Below are 10,000 nucleotides of genomic sequence, written 5' to 3'. Positions count from 1 at the left end.
AGCTGTTTAAACCACCCACTCACGTGGCTGAGAGAATGTCGAAGCCGAAACATGGGAAAATAAAGCCCTGTGTTAATTCTGGAGTGTGGTGTTTGTTTACTTTGTTAGACATTTGTAATATATCAGATATCACCTCTCATCCACCGGGGGCTGGTTCACAGGTCACACTGAGGACACCAATACTGTTCTATTTCTGTGTTTTTCTGGTTTCTGGTGTCTGTTTGATTCAGTTTGTGTGTGTGTGTTTCTTTATCTCTGTGTTCGTTCTTGCAGGCCACTGTTTGAAAGTCCTTTTCTGAGTACAATGGCTCAGTCCTGTTTTCTAGCCCAGTGTTGTATCTTACGCCTCGTCTTTTGTTGTAGTTTTAACATTGTCTTGGTTCTTTGTTTCCGAGTCTTATTTTAGTTCGTTACACAATGGAAATCAAAAATAAATAAATAATAAACTGTGCCTGCATCCTGCTTCTAAGGCTTCTTTATAACCACGTCATGTACTCGGGTGTGAACTGTGAGTGATGTACTGTACCTATGAGCGTGGGGGTTGGTATGTTGGTCAAGTGTCTTCCCCATGGAGGAAAGTGGAAAATACAGAAACGCATCACTACCCACAACATTCAGACAAATGTGAAGGTGAAAATGGTCCCGAGTGAGTTCTAAAACATAGTCTATGTTTAGGGTTTAGCCTTAAGACGGCTATTATACTAATGGATAAACATATATTGCTACGGTTAGAGAAAAATTAGTGCCTCTCAAGGCAGTTTGGACACTCATATCTTGACCATGGCCCCGTGGAAATCTTTCTTTGGGAATTTCTGAGCTGTATCTTTCTTTAGAAGCTTGCATTCAACAAAAATAGCATTTGAAATATCATTGCTTTGGAAACAGGGAAGACGTGCAGCTATTGTTTAAAAGTGAATGAATTACCAATAAAAAAATAAAAGAAGTTCAGTGAAACTTCCCCCTCGAATTGTGCAGCTAATGACTAATCTCCAGTCGGGAGCCTGTTTAATTATCTTCAAAGGCATTCTGGGAGATGGGCGCAGGTATTAGCGTCGCTGTGTGTGTGGAGTGCCTTGCGGTAGGCTAATCAAACCCTCTTAACTCCGCAATTATTTTCCATTACAGGGGAGCAGTGGCTGGGTTTTGCCTGCTCAGTTTATTGGTAATAGAGGGCTTCATACTGAGGAGTGTTAATTGGTAGGTGTTGGAGCCGGAGGGTCATGGGTTATGTTTGGAACATCTTCATTAGCACTTAACTCCTTTAGCAAGACGCTGCAGCGAGAGCGTGTATGTGCACTTGTGGGTTTGTATTTTGGTATTTGCTGGGACCTAATGTCTTCAGGATGACGGAGACATGAACGGTTTGGAGTTGTGTGGTTTCCTGCTGCCTTCACCTTCACAGGATTGTTTTTGTTGGTTGTGACAATTAGGATTAGGGAGGACTTCATGAAGTCAGAAGCGCTGGAACATCCTGACACATTTACTTTTGGGGTATTTGGCAGATACTATTACCCAGAGTGTTTTAAAGAAACTTAAAGGAACAATAGGAGGTAAGATTTGGTATTTTTGCTCCTGAGCTCCCCCTACAGTTACAGAGTGTAATTTATTTACAGCACTGCCCTGAAATCAAGGGGGAGTGATAGCCTACTCTTCTCCAAAAGTTACATAGTGCAGTTTCTGCAGTGCTGAGCAATGATTAGCAATGACATGTGCTTTATATTCTCTATTACAGCTCTGAAAAATCACAATGATTTTAAAGCCGTAATCTAGTGCTCCTTTAAAATGTAACTTACAGCAAACAGAGCTTTATTCATTCATTCATTCATTGTCTGTAACCCTTATCCAGTTCAGGGTCGTGGTGGGTCCAGAGCCTACCTGGAATCATTGGGCGCAAGGCGGGAACACACCCTGGAGGGGGCGCCATTCCTTCACAGGGCAACACACACTCACACACACATTCACTCACACACTCACATCTAAGGACACTTTTGAGTCGCCAATCCACCTACCAACATGTGCTTTTAGTTTGTTGGAGGAAACCAGAACACCTGGAGGAAACCCACGCAGACACAGGGAGAACACACCACACTCATCACAGACAGTCACCCAGAGGAAACCCACACAGACACAGGGAGAACACACCACACTCCTCACAGACAGTCACCCGGAGGAAACCCACGCAGACACAGGGAGAACACACCACACTCCTCACAGACAGTCACCCAGAGCGGGAATCGAACCCACAACCTCCAGGCCCCTGGAGCTGTGTGACTGCGGCACTACCTGCTGCACCATTGTGCCGCCCAATAGAGCTTTAGCTATTTTCAGATATAAAGCATTGGATATTATCAGATTTTCCAGTAAATCTTTGGTATTCTACCAGGATGAGTGTGTTCATATTGACCAAAAACATACATCTCTGCTTCATCTTTCCCTCAACAAAACTCCAGTGTACAATATTTACTTCAGTGTTTTTTATATATTTATTTATTTATGGCTGCACTGCATCTCTTTCACACACAAGCAGCAATGCATCTTTATGCACATAAAAAAACCCCAGTCTATCAGTGTAGTAGTGTGTAAGTGAGGGACTGATACTCATTCTGCTGCTCTGAGGACAGGTGTGTTTTCCACTACACTATTCTACCATATGGAGTAGGAATATCTCGGTTTTAAAGACTGTCTATTTTCTTTTTTCTTTTTTTAATGTATGCTTAGGTACTATTGTGATGTATTCAAAACCCTACTGAGCTAGAGTTATGCACTGCCTTGTGGAAATCCCCTAAAAAGATAGTTAAGGTAGAAGTGTGTGTGTGTGTGTGTTTGTGTGTGTGTGTGTGTGTGTTGGTGCCTGTGTGTAATGAGGAAATGGGCCTACACTTATCTCTTTCATCACGTCCCTTCTCTGCAGGCTCTCTTTTCCTTTGCTTCAAAGCGCAGCGCTGTGTGTCGGACCACCCGGTAAACCCTTAGCCTTTTAGATACATGCTAAATTATGCACACTTTTTTTGGTACATACAAAATGCACCATGGGCATTTGATTGACTTTTGCTGTGGTTCAAATCTGTGCACAGACTATTTAACAGTTCACACTATTTTACTCAGCTACAGCAAATTACTGTGAACTCTCGTAAAGGTGGTGGAAAAACATTTTTTATAACATTTTTTATAATAGTTTTCCAGAGAATGATTGGAAAGCTCAAGAAATGTTTATTTAAACACATATTTGCTATAGAAAAGGTTTGGAGTAATCTGGCTCGGTTTGTGTGTGTTATTTTAATTGTTAAATTATGTCCAGATATTTTTTTACCCAGAAACACAGGGTCTGGAGCCAACAGGGATCACATCCTGGAGGGGGCGCCAGTCCTTCACAGGGCGACACACACCCACACACTGTCACATACGGACACTTTTGAGTCGACAATCCACCTACCAACGTGTGTTTTTGGAGCATGGGAGGAAACCGGAGCACCCGGAGGAAACCCACGCAGACACAGAGAGAACACACCACACTCCTCACAGACAGTCACCCGGAGGAAACCCACGCAGACACAGAGAGAACACACCACACTCCTCACAGACAGTCACCCGGAGGAAACCCACGCAGACACAGAGAGAACACACCACACTCCTCACAGACAGTCTAAATAAATTAATATAATTAATGATATGTTTTATTTATTTATTTATTTATTTATTTATTTATTTATTTATTCATTCATATTATCCATAGACATTTAAAGGAACACTATGTAAGATTGAGTAATTTTGCTCATGAGCTCCCCCTACAGCTACAGAGGGTATTACACTTTTACAGAATTTTCCTGAAATCCAGGGGATTCCCTACACTCCTCCAGTACTTACATAGTACAGTTTCTGAAGTGCTGAGTCCTCCGTAGCAACCACAGAGGCCGTTTTCTCCCTGTTAAAGCTCAGTGGAGCATCACAGTGATTTTGAAGTTGTAATGTAAAGGTATAAATGCGGCCTAGTGTTGCGTTGTTTGTAGATAAATGTCAGATATTGTCACACGCCCGACAACTGTTACTGTGGATGTTTATGTCATCTCCCACTGATCTGTAACTTTGTCTCCATGAACCTTATGGGCCTCCAGTGGATAATATCCCAAACACTCGGCTGTTCATCCGTAAGTTATTGAAGTGTTCCATGTCAAATCAAGGAAGGAAGCCATCGATGGAGCAGGAGGAAATCGATTTGACAGAGGCACCCAATTTGGCTGCGAGAGTGTGAAGAGAAAGCCCACTGGCCTGCTTTGTGTCGCATTGTGTGAGTGGTTTCATTAAACTTTAACAGCAGAGGCCTTCTGGCTCAAAATCTGTTTAGATTCACCCCACCCCCCCCAACCCCCCCCCACCCCCCACACACACACAAACACACACAAACACACACCATCTCTCTCTCAGGCCTGATGAATCCCACTTAATTGCAGCCAAGTCACAGGAGCGCTGGCCCAGAGAAGTTTGCATCCTTTTGACAGACGACCCTTCTTCGACGCCTCCTTTTCATTAAGGAGCGTAATTTGGACGCCTTCCAAATCGCCCTCAATTTTTCAGGGCGAGAAGAGCGCTAATTACACCAGAGTCTACAGCAGGAGTGGAAACACACAATTACACACCTTCCTTCTGCTGTGTTTGTGTGTGTGTGTGTGAGTGAGTGTGTTTGCGCTCTCACATGGGGCCTTTTGTAGGTCAGGGGGACACCAGGCCCATTTTATCTAATGAATGTGTGTGTGTGTGTGTTTGTGTGTGTGTGTGTATCCAAATCTGATCTAATTAAAAGCTCCTCATGGAGTCAAAATGCAGCTCACTTCCTCGCTCACGTATTTCTTCCGTTCTTCAGTCCGTCACTCAATCTTTCAGCCACTGATTCATTAATGAATTAATTTAGTCCAATGTTCATTCATCCACTCATTATTTTACTCCTTTATTTTTAGAATGGCTCACACACTGTGTGTGCTATTAGCAGTACAACAGTTTCTGGTGCTTCATAAAGCAGTGGTTATACGCTGCATTAGGGCCTCGGGTTCTGAATGGATCCTGTTTACAGTTCTCAGTTAAATACAGTTTGGTCAAAATACTACAAAGATCAAACCTCACAGATCGGAAATTTCAGCATGTGTTTCTTTAAATGATAACGAGCCGCACACATCCAATCCCTGAACAAACAACAGAGATGAGGCACGTAGGAGCTCTTATTGTAGCTGTTTTTAGCGGTTTATACTTTATTTATTTTTATTTTTATTAATAAAAACAGTCTTTTGGAGGTGTATCAGTCGTGCATTTTCCATCACTATGGACTTAACCCATTTCTCAAAGTGTCACAAGTGTACAGATGCCTCCCTGGGACATATTACATGAGTGTGTGTGTTTGTGTGTGTGTGTGTTTGGGTGCTGGGCGAGGGGGGGTAGGTGTTTGTAGGTCAGGGAAACTCCAGGCTCCTCTCGTTGTGCTGTGTGCATGATCTGCATGGCTAATGTTTTAATCGTAATAATTAATACCACTTCAGTCCCGCTGCAGCTCATTATGCACTCTCACGTCACATGCCTTTCACAAGACTCCCACACCCCCCCCCACAAACCCTCACCCCCCCAACACACACACACATCATGAAGAGGGTCCAAACAGCCATTCATCAGCAGCCCCATGGATTTAAAATTAAAGAGCACACACCACATGATGGTTCTTGTGGTCAGAGAAAAGAAAAGCCCTGCTTTAATTAATCTCCTCAGTGTTAAGTGTGGACCCTAACTCTATAAAGCCTTAGAGTTAGTGGACACCTGCCCATGCAGGTGAAGGTTATAAGTGTCCCACCCCCTCCCTGCAGTAACAGCATGTTCTCTTCTAGGAAGGCTGTGCCCTGTTTGCTGGTAAACCTCTGTGAGAATTTGATGGCATTCAATGCAGGAAGTGTTGGGTGATTAGTTCTGAGTTAGTTACACACACCACTCCAGCTCATCTTAAAGGTATTGGATGGTGCTCCATTGCTCCAGAGCACAGGGATTCACCAGCACTTGTGGTGTGTGTGTGTGTGTGTGGGGGGGGGGGGGGCCCTAGACTCCTTGATCTTGGTGATCTCAGAGCAGCCATACAGCGCTTTCTCTTCCATCAACATTCACGGCTGAAATGCAGTTAAAGACACTCATTTGCTACTGAGATGCTGAGGTGGCTGCTCCGTGTGTGTCTGTGTGTGGGTGGGTATGTTTTCATATATTTGTGAGGACCAAATCTCTGTCCTTGCAAGAATAAGAATATATCGCATTGTGTTGAATTGTGGGGACATTTTGTAGTCCTTACAACTTCTAATGAATGAATGAATTTGATGTAAGAATTAGTAATGATTATTTTAATGGAAGGTCCTCACAAGTATAGCAGAACCAACATGTGTGTGTGTGTGTGTTCACCGCCACAAATGGATAAAAAGTAGAGGTACAGTTTTGTTGATAAACGCATGCTCCTTATTGCAATCCTTATTTGAAATATTTAAATCTTGAAGTGATGACATCACAATAAGGAGTGTGATAAAGGGGCGTGGTTTTGTGGCTCTTGTAAATACAAACAACACATTTATTTTAAAGCTAGCTGATCACTGCAGACATGGTGAACTCACATTGGTAGATGTTAAGATGTTAATGGATTGAAGGCAATGAGTAAATAAAACATATAAGGGTGGGGGGGAAGAGGGGGTGGGCTGTGTATCATGGAGATACAGAGAAAAGCCGTTGGAAAGGGAGGAGGTCTGTGGAGATAACTCTCAGACGTCTGGGGTGGAGATACCAGGAGCTTGTGAAATCATAAAGCAGAGGAAAAAAATGGCAGAACTGACCTCCTCCAGCTTGGTTTCTCTGTCTGTTCCCCTCTAACCTGGATAAGGCCGTGTCTGGCATCTGTCCTTCAGCAGGATGTTGATAACACACACACAGACTTCCTTCATTTGCCTCACACTCTTCTGGCCTCCAGTATCTCTGTCCCGGCCTTCTGGCATTGGTTCTGTGGTCATTTGTTTTTACAGTTCCAAAGTAATCCCCCAGTTTGAGATAATGTACTTATTTACCTGTGTTTAGAGCTTCTAATGTACGACCTCTGATAGTAAAGAGATGGCTCTTTATTTTAAGAGCCTGCAGTAGATGATTCATAAACATGCACCTTAATCTTCAGCTCAATATTTAACTGAGGAACTGAGGAACTAAGGAACTAAACTTAACCCTGACCATAAAGGAGTAGCCACTATTATTTTCTAAAGTGTTTCATAATACATGTAATTCAGATAGTTTCAATGAGAAGTGGTTGGTGGTAAACTGTAAAAATTGTCTTTTTAAAGGTACAACAGGGGTCTGCAGATGGTCTTATATTCTCTTTCCCAGAAGGAGAGTTAAACATATGCATGATTTCATAAGAGAAACATGTTAAATGTAAATGACAGTGTGGATGTTGAAATGATTCATTCATTCATTCATTGTCTGTAACCCTTATCCAGTTCAGGGTCGCGGTGGGTCCGGAGCCTACCTGGAATCACTGGCTGTAAGGCGGGAATACACCTTGGAGGGGGTGCCAGTCCTTCACAGGGTGACACACACTCACACATTCACTCACACACTCACACCTACGGACACTTTTGAGTCACCCATCCACCTACCAACAGTCACCTGGAGGAAACCCATGCAGACACAGGGAGAACACACCACACTCCTCACAGACAGTCACCCGGAGGAAACCCACGCAGACACAGGGAGAACACACCACACTGAAATCCCACCTAACTCATGGCCATGTTGAATTGATGTGCTGGTGGGCAACATCCTGTGGCCAAACAGGCACCGCACACAACAACAAAAGATGACCAAACAGGTTTTCTCAGGCACATCGCGCAGTGTTAAATTTAATTTGCACTACTTTTAAAATGAAATGCATCTTTAACAATGTATTAACGCAGGAAATTTGAAAACTCTATTGAATTCTTTTTTTAATTCAACTCCTAAACCTAATACTTAACATAAAAATGTTGAGATATATATTTATCTTTGTTCAGAATTCGAACTGAGAGGTTGTTTACAAATGGGGGATATGCGGAGTATCAAAATCAACATTTAAAAATATCACTATTCAAGTGGTAAATCGAGTGAACGTTGTAAATCACATGTTTCTTATAGAAATAACCTTTAAAAGACGTTCCTTATAATTAAGTGGGATGTCCCCTAACAGCACTGACACACTCACAGAGGTCACTCGCAGGTCGACTGATGGTGCTCGAGATGACCTTCCTCCATTTTTCAGTGCTTTGACATCATCCATGTTACATCCTACAGAAAAGGTCCCATGGACACCTCCTCAGTTCGGACATTTGCATTTTGTCAAATTCACTGTTGAATGCCTCTGCTTTGCCTCAATATCACTCCGTGCTCACACTGCGTATTTAATGTACCTATCTCCCCAATTAAATAGTGTCACAACGATGCAGTTCATTAACATGCAAATGGCGTCTTATGAAGGGATTAGTTAATTGCGACTCATTTGCATAATTAATGAACACTCAAATGAATAATGCTTTGGCAAATTTGTGCTGCGCTGGTATGAAATAAATTATAAAAGACAGGCTGAGACCCATTGTGCAGAAGCCTTCTGCCTTGTGTGAAATAATGAAAAGCTAGCGGGAGACGGATGATGCTTATAGGCTGGTGATTTAATGCTGTTCGTACGCTTTTAGATCAGGTTCAGTGTTGTGGTGTACGAACAAGAACGTCTCGATCAAGTACTGGCATTTACCGAGAAATCCTCCTCTCCTGCTGTGTTACTTTAGAGCGGGGACTGATCAATACCCCGTCTATTATTACCACATCAATGCAGAACGACATATTTCTAACAGACACACAGATATTTAATGTGAACACCAGCCAAATTACATATACATTTATATTGTTATTAGTATCACATTTGAATGCGAGCCACGCCACACACTGACAGTTCTTTAGCACACAACACAATCACTTTTAAACACTTTATGTTCATTAAATGTGGTATATTTACAGAAGTGAGGGATAAAATAATGAATAAGATGTATATTGTGCGTACTAACGACAGAAATTCTTTATTTTCTTTAAATTATACAGTGTACGCATGTTGTCTGCCATTTTCCTGAGTACTTTGCATTTATTTATTGATTGGAAATGTGTTATTAATTAATTCCATGAAAAGTAAACCTGCAGGTACCACTTATAAAGGTCTATAAATAGTGTACATATTGTGTATTAATGGTTATTAAATAGACTGTAAACACATTAAAAGTCTTTAATAATCATTTATAACACATAGAAATAAAGCCCAACAATGACCTTTTGTTTGCCAAATAGTGAACCCCCGTCCCTTTTTTAATCAACATTAACGCTGCCATCTTCAGCACAGGTTTAACCCATTAACCACCGATATAATGTCCTTTTAGACATAGACTGTAAAGTGGCGGACCTTAAGATATGAAATGAGGAAATTCACATTCTCAGGTCTGAGCTTATTCTTTACCTCGACATTTTTAATACGTTCTGACACTTTCACTATCAGACAAAAAAAGAAGTCACTATCTGCCTCTGTGTTATTAATGATTATTAATTATTTTTTTAATGTGTTTACAGCAAAATGAATAATCACGTAATAAATAGTTTTTTTTAAAGGGGTACCAAAGTGACAACCTGGCTGAAGTGTAACTTGTCTGTACATTTTTATTCACTGTTTGAATCACCACAGAAACTCATTTAGAACTCGAGTTGTTTAGTTTTGTATCCCTTTCTGTCTGCGTTTACTTTCATGCAGTTAGTGCTCTCTCAGTACCTCCTTAAGTAATGATACTGTAACAGCAAATGAGATCATGGGAACAGCATACTCAGAGTGAGGTCTAGAAATCAGACTCTTTCTACTTTAAGGGAGCTGGATTTTGGCTCAGTAATCTGATTTCTCAGTGGACGTAAACCCACACCTTACTTTCTATAGGATTTA

The sequence above is a fragment of the Hoplias malabaricus genome, unplaced genomic scaffold (genome assembly GCF_029633855.1).
Source record: "Hoplias malabaricus isolate fHopMal1 unplaced genomic scaffold, fHopMal1.hap1 scaffold_40, whole genome shotgun sequence".
NCBI classification, from domain to species: domain Eukaryota; kingdom Metazoa; phylum Chordata; class Actinopteri; order Characiformes; family Erythrinidae; genus Hoplias; species Hoplias malabaricus.
The sequence above is the reverse complement of the archived record's forward strand: the minus strand, read 5'-3'. Positions refer to the sequence as shown.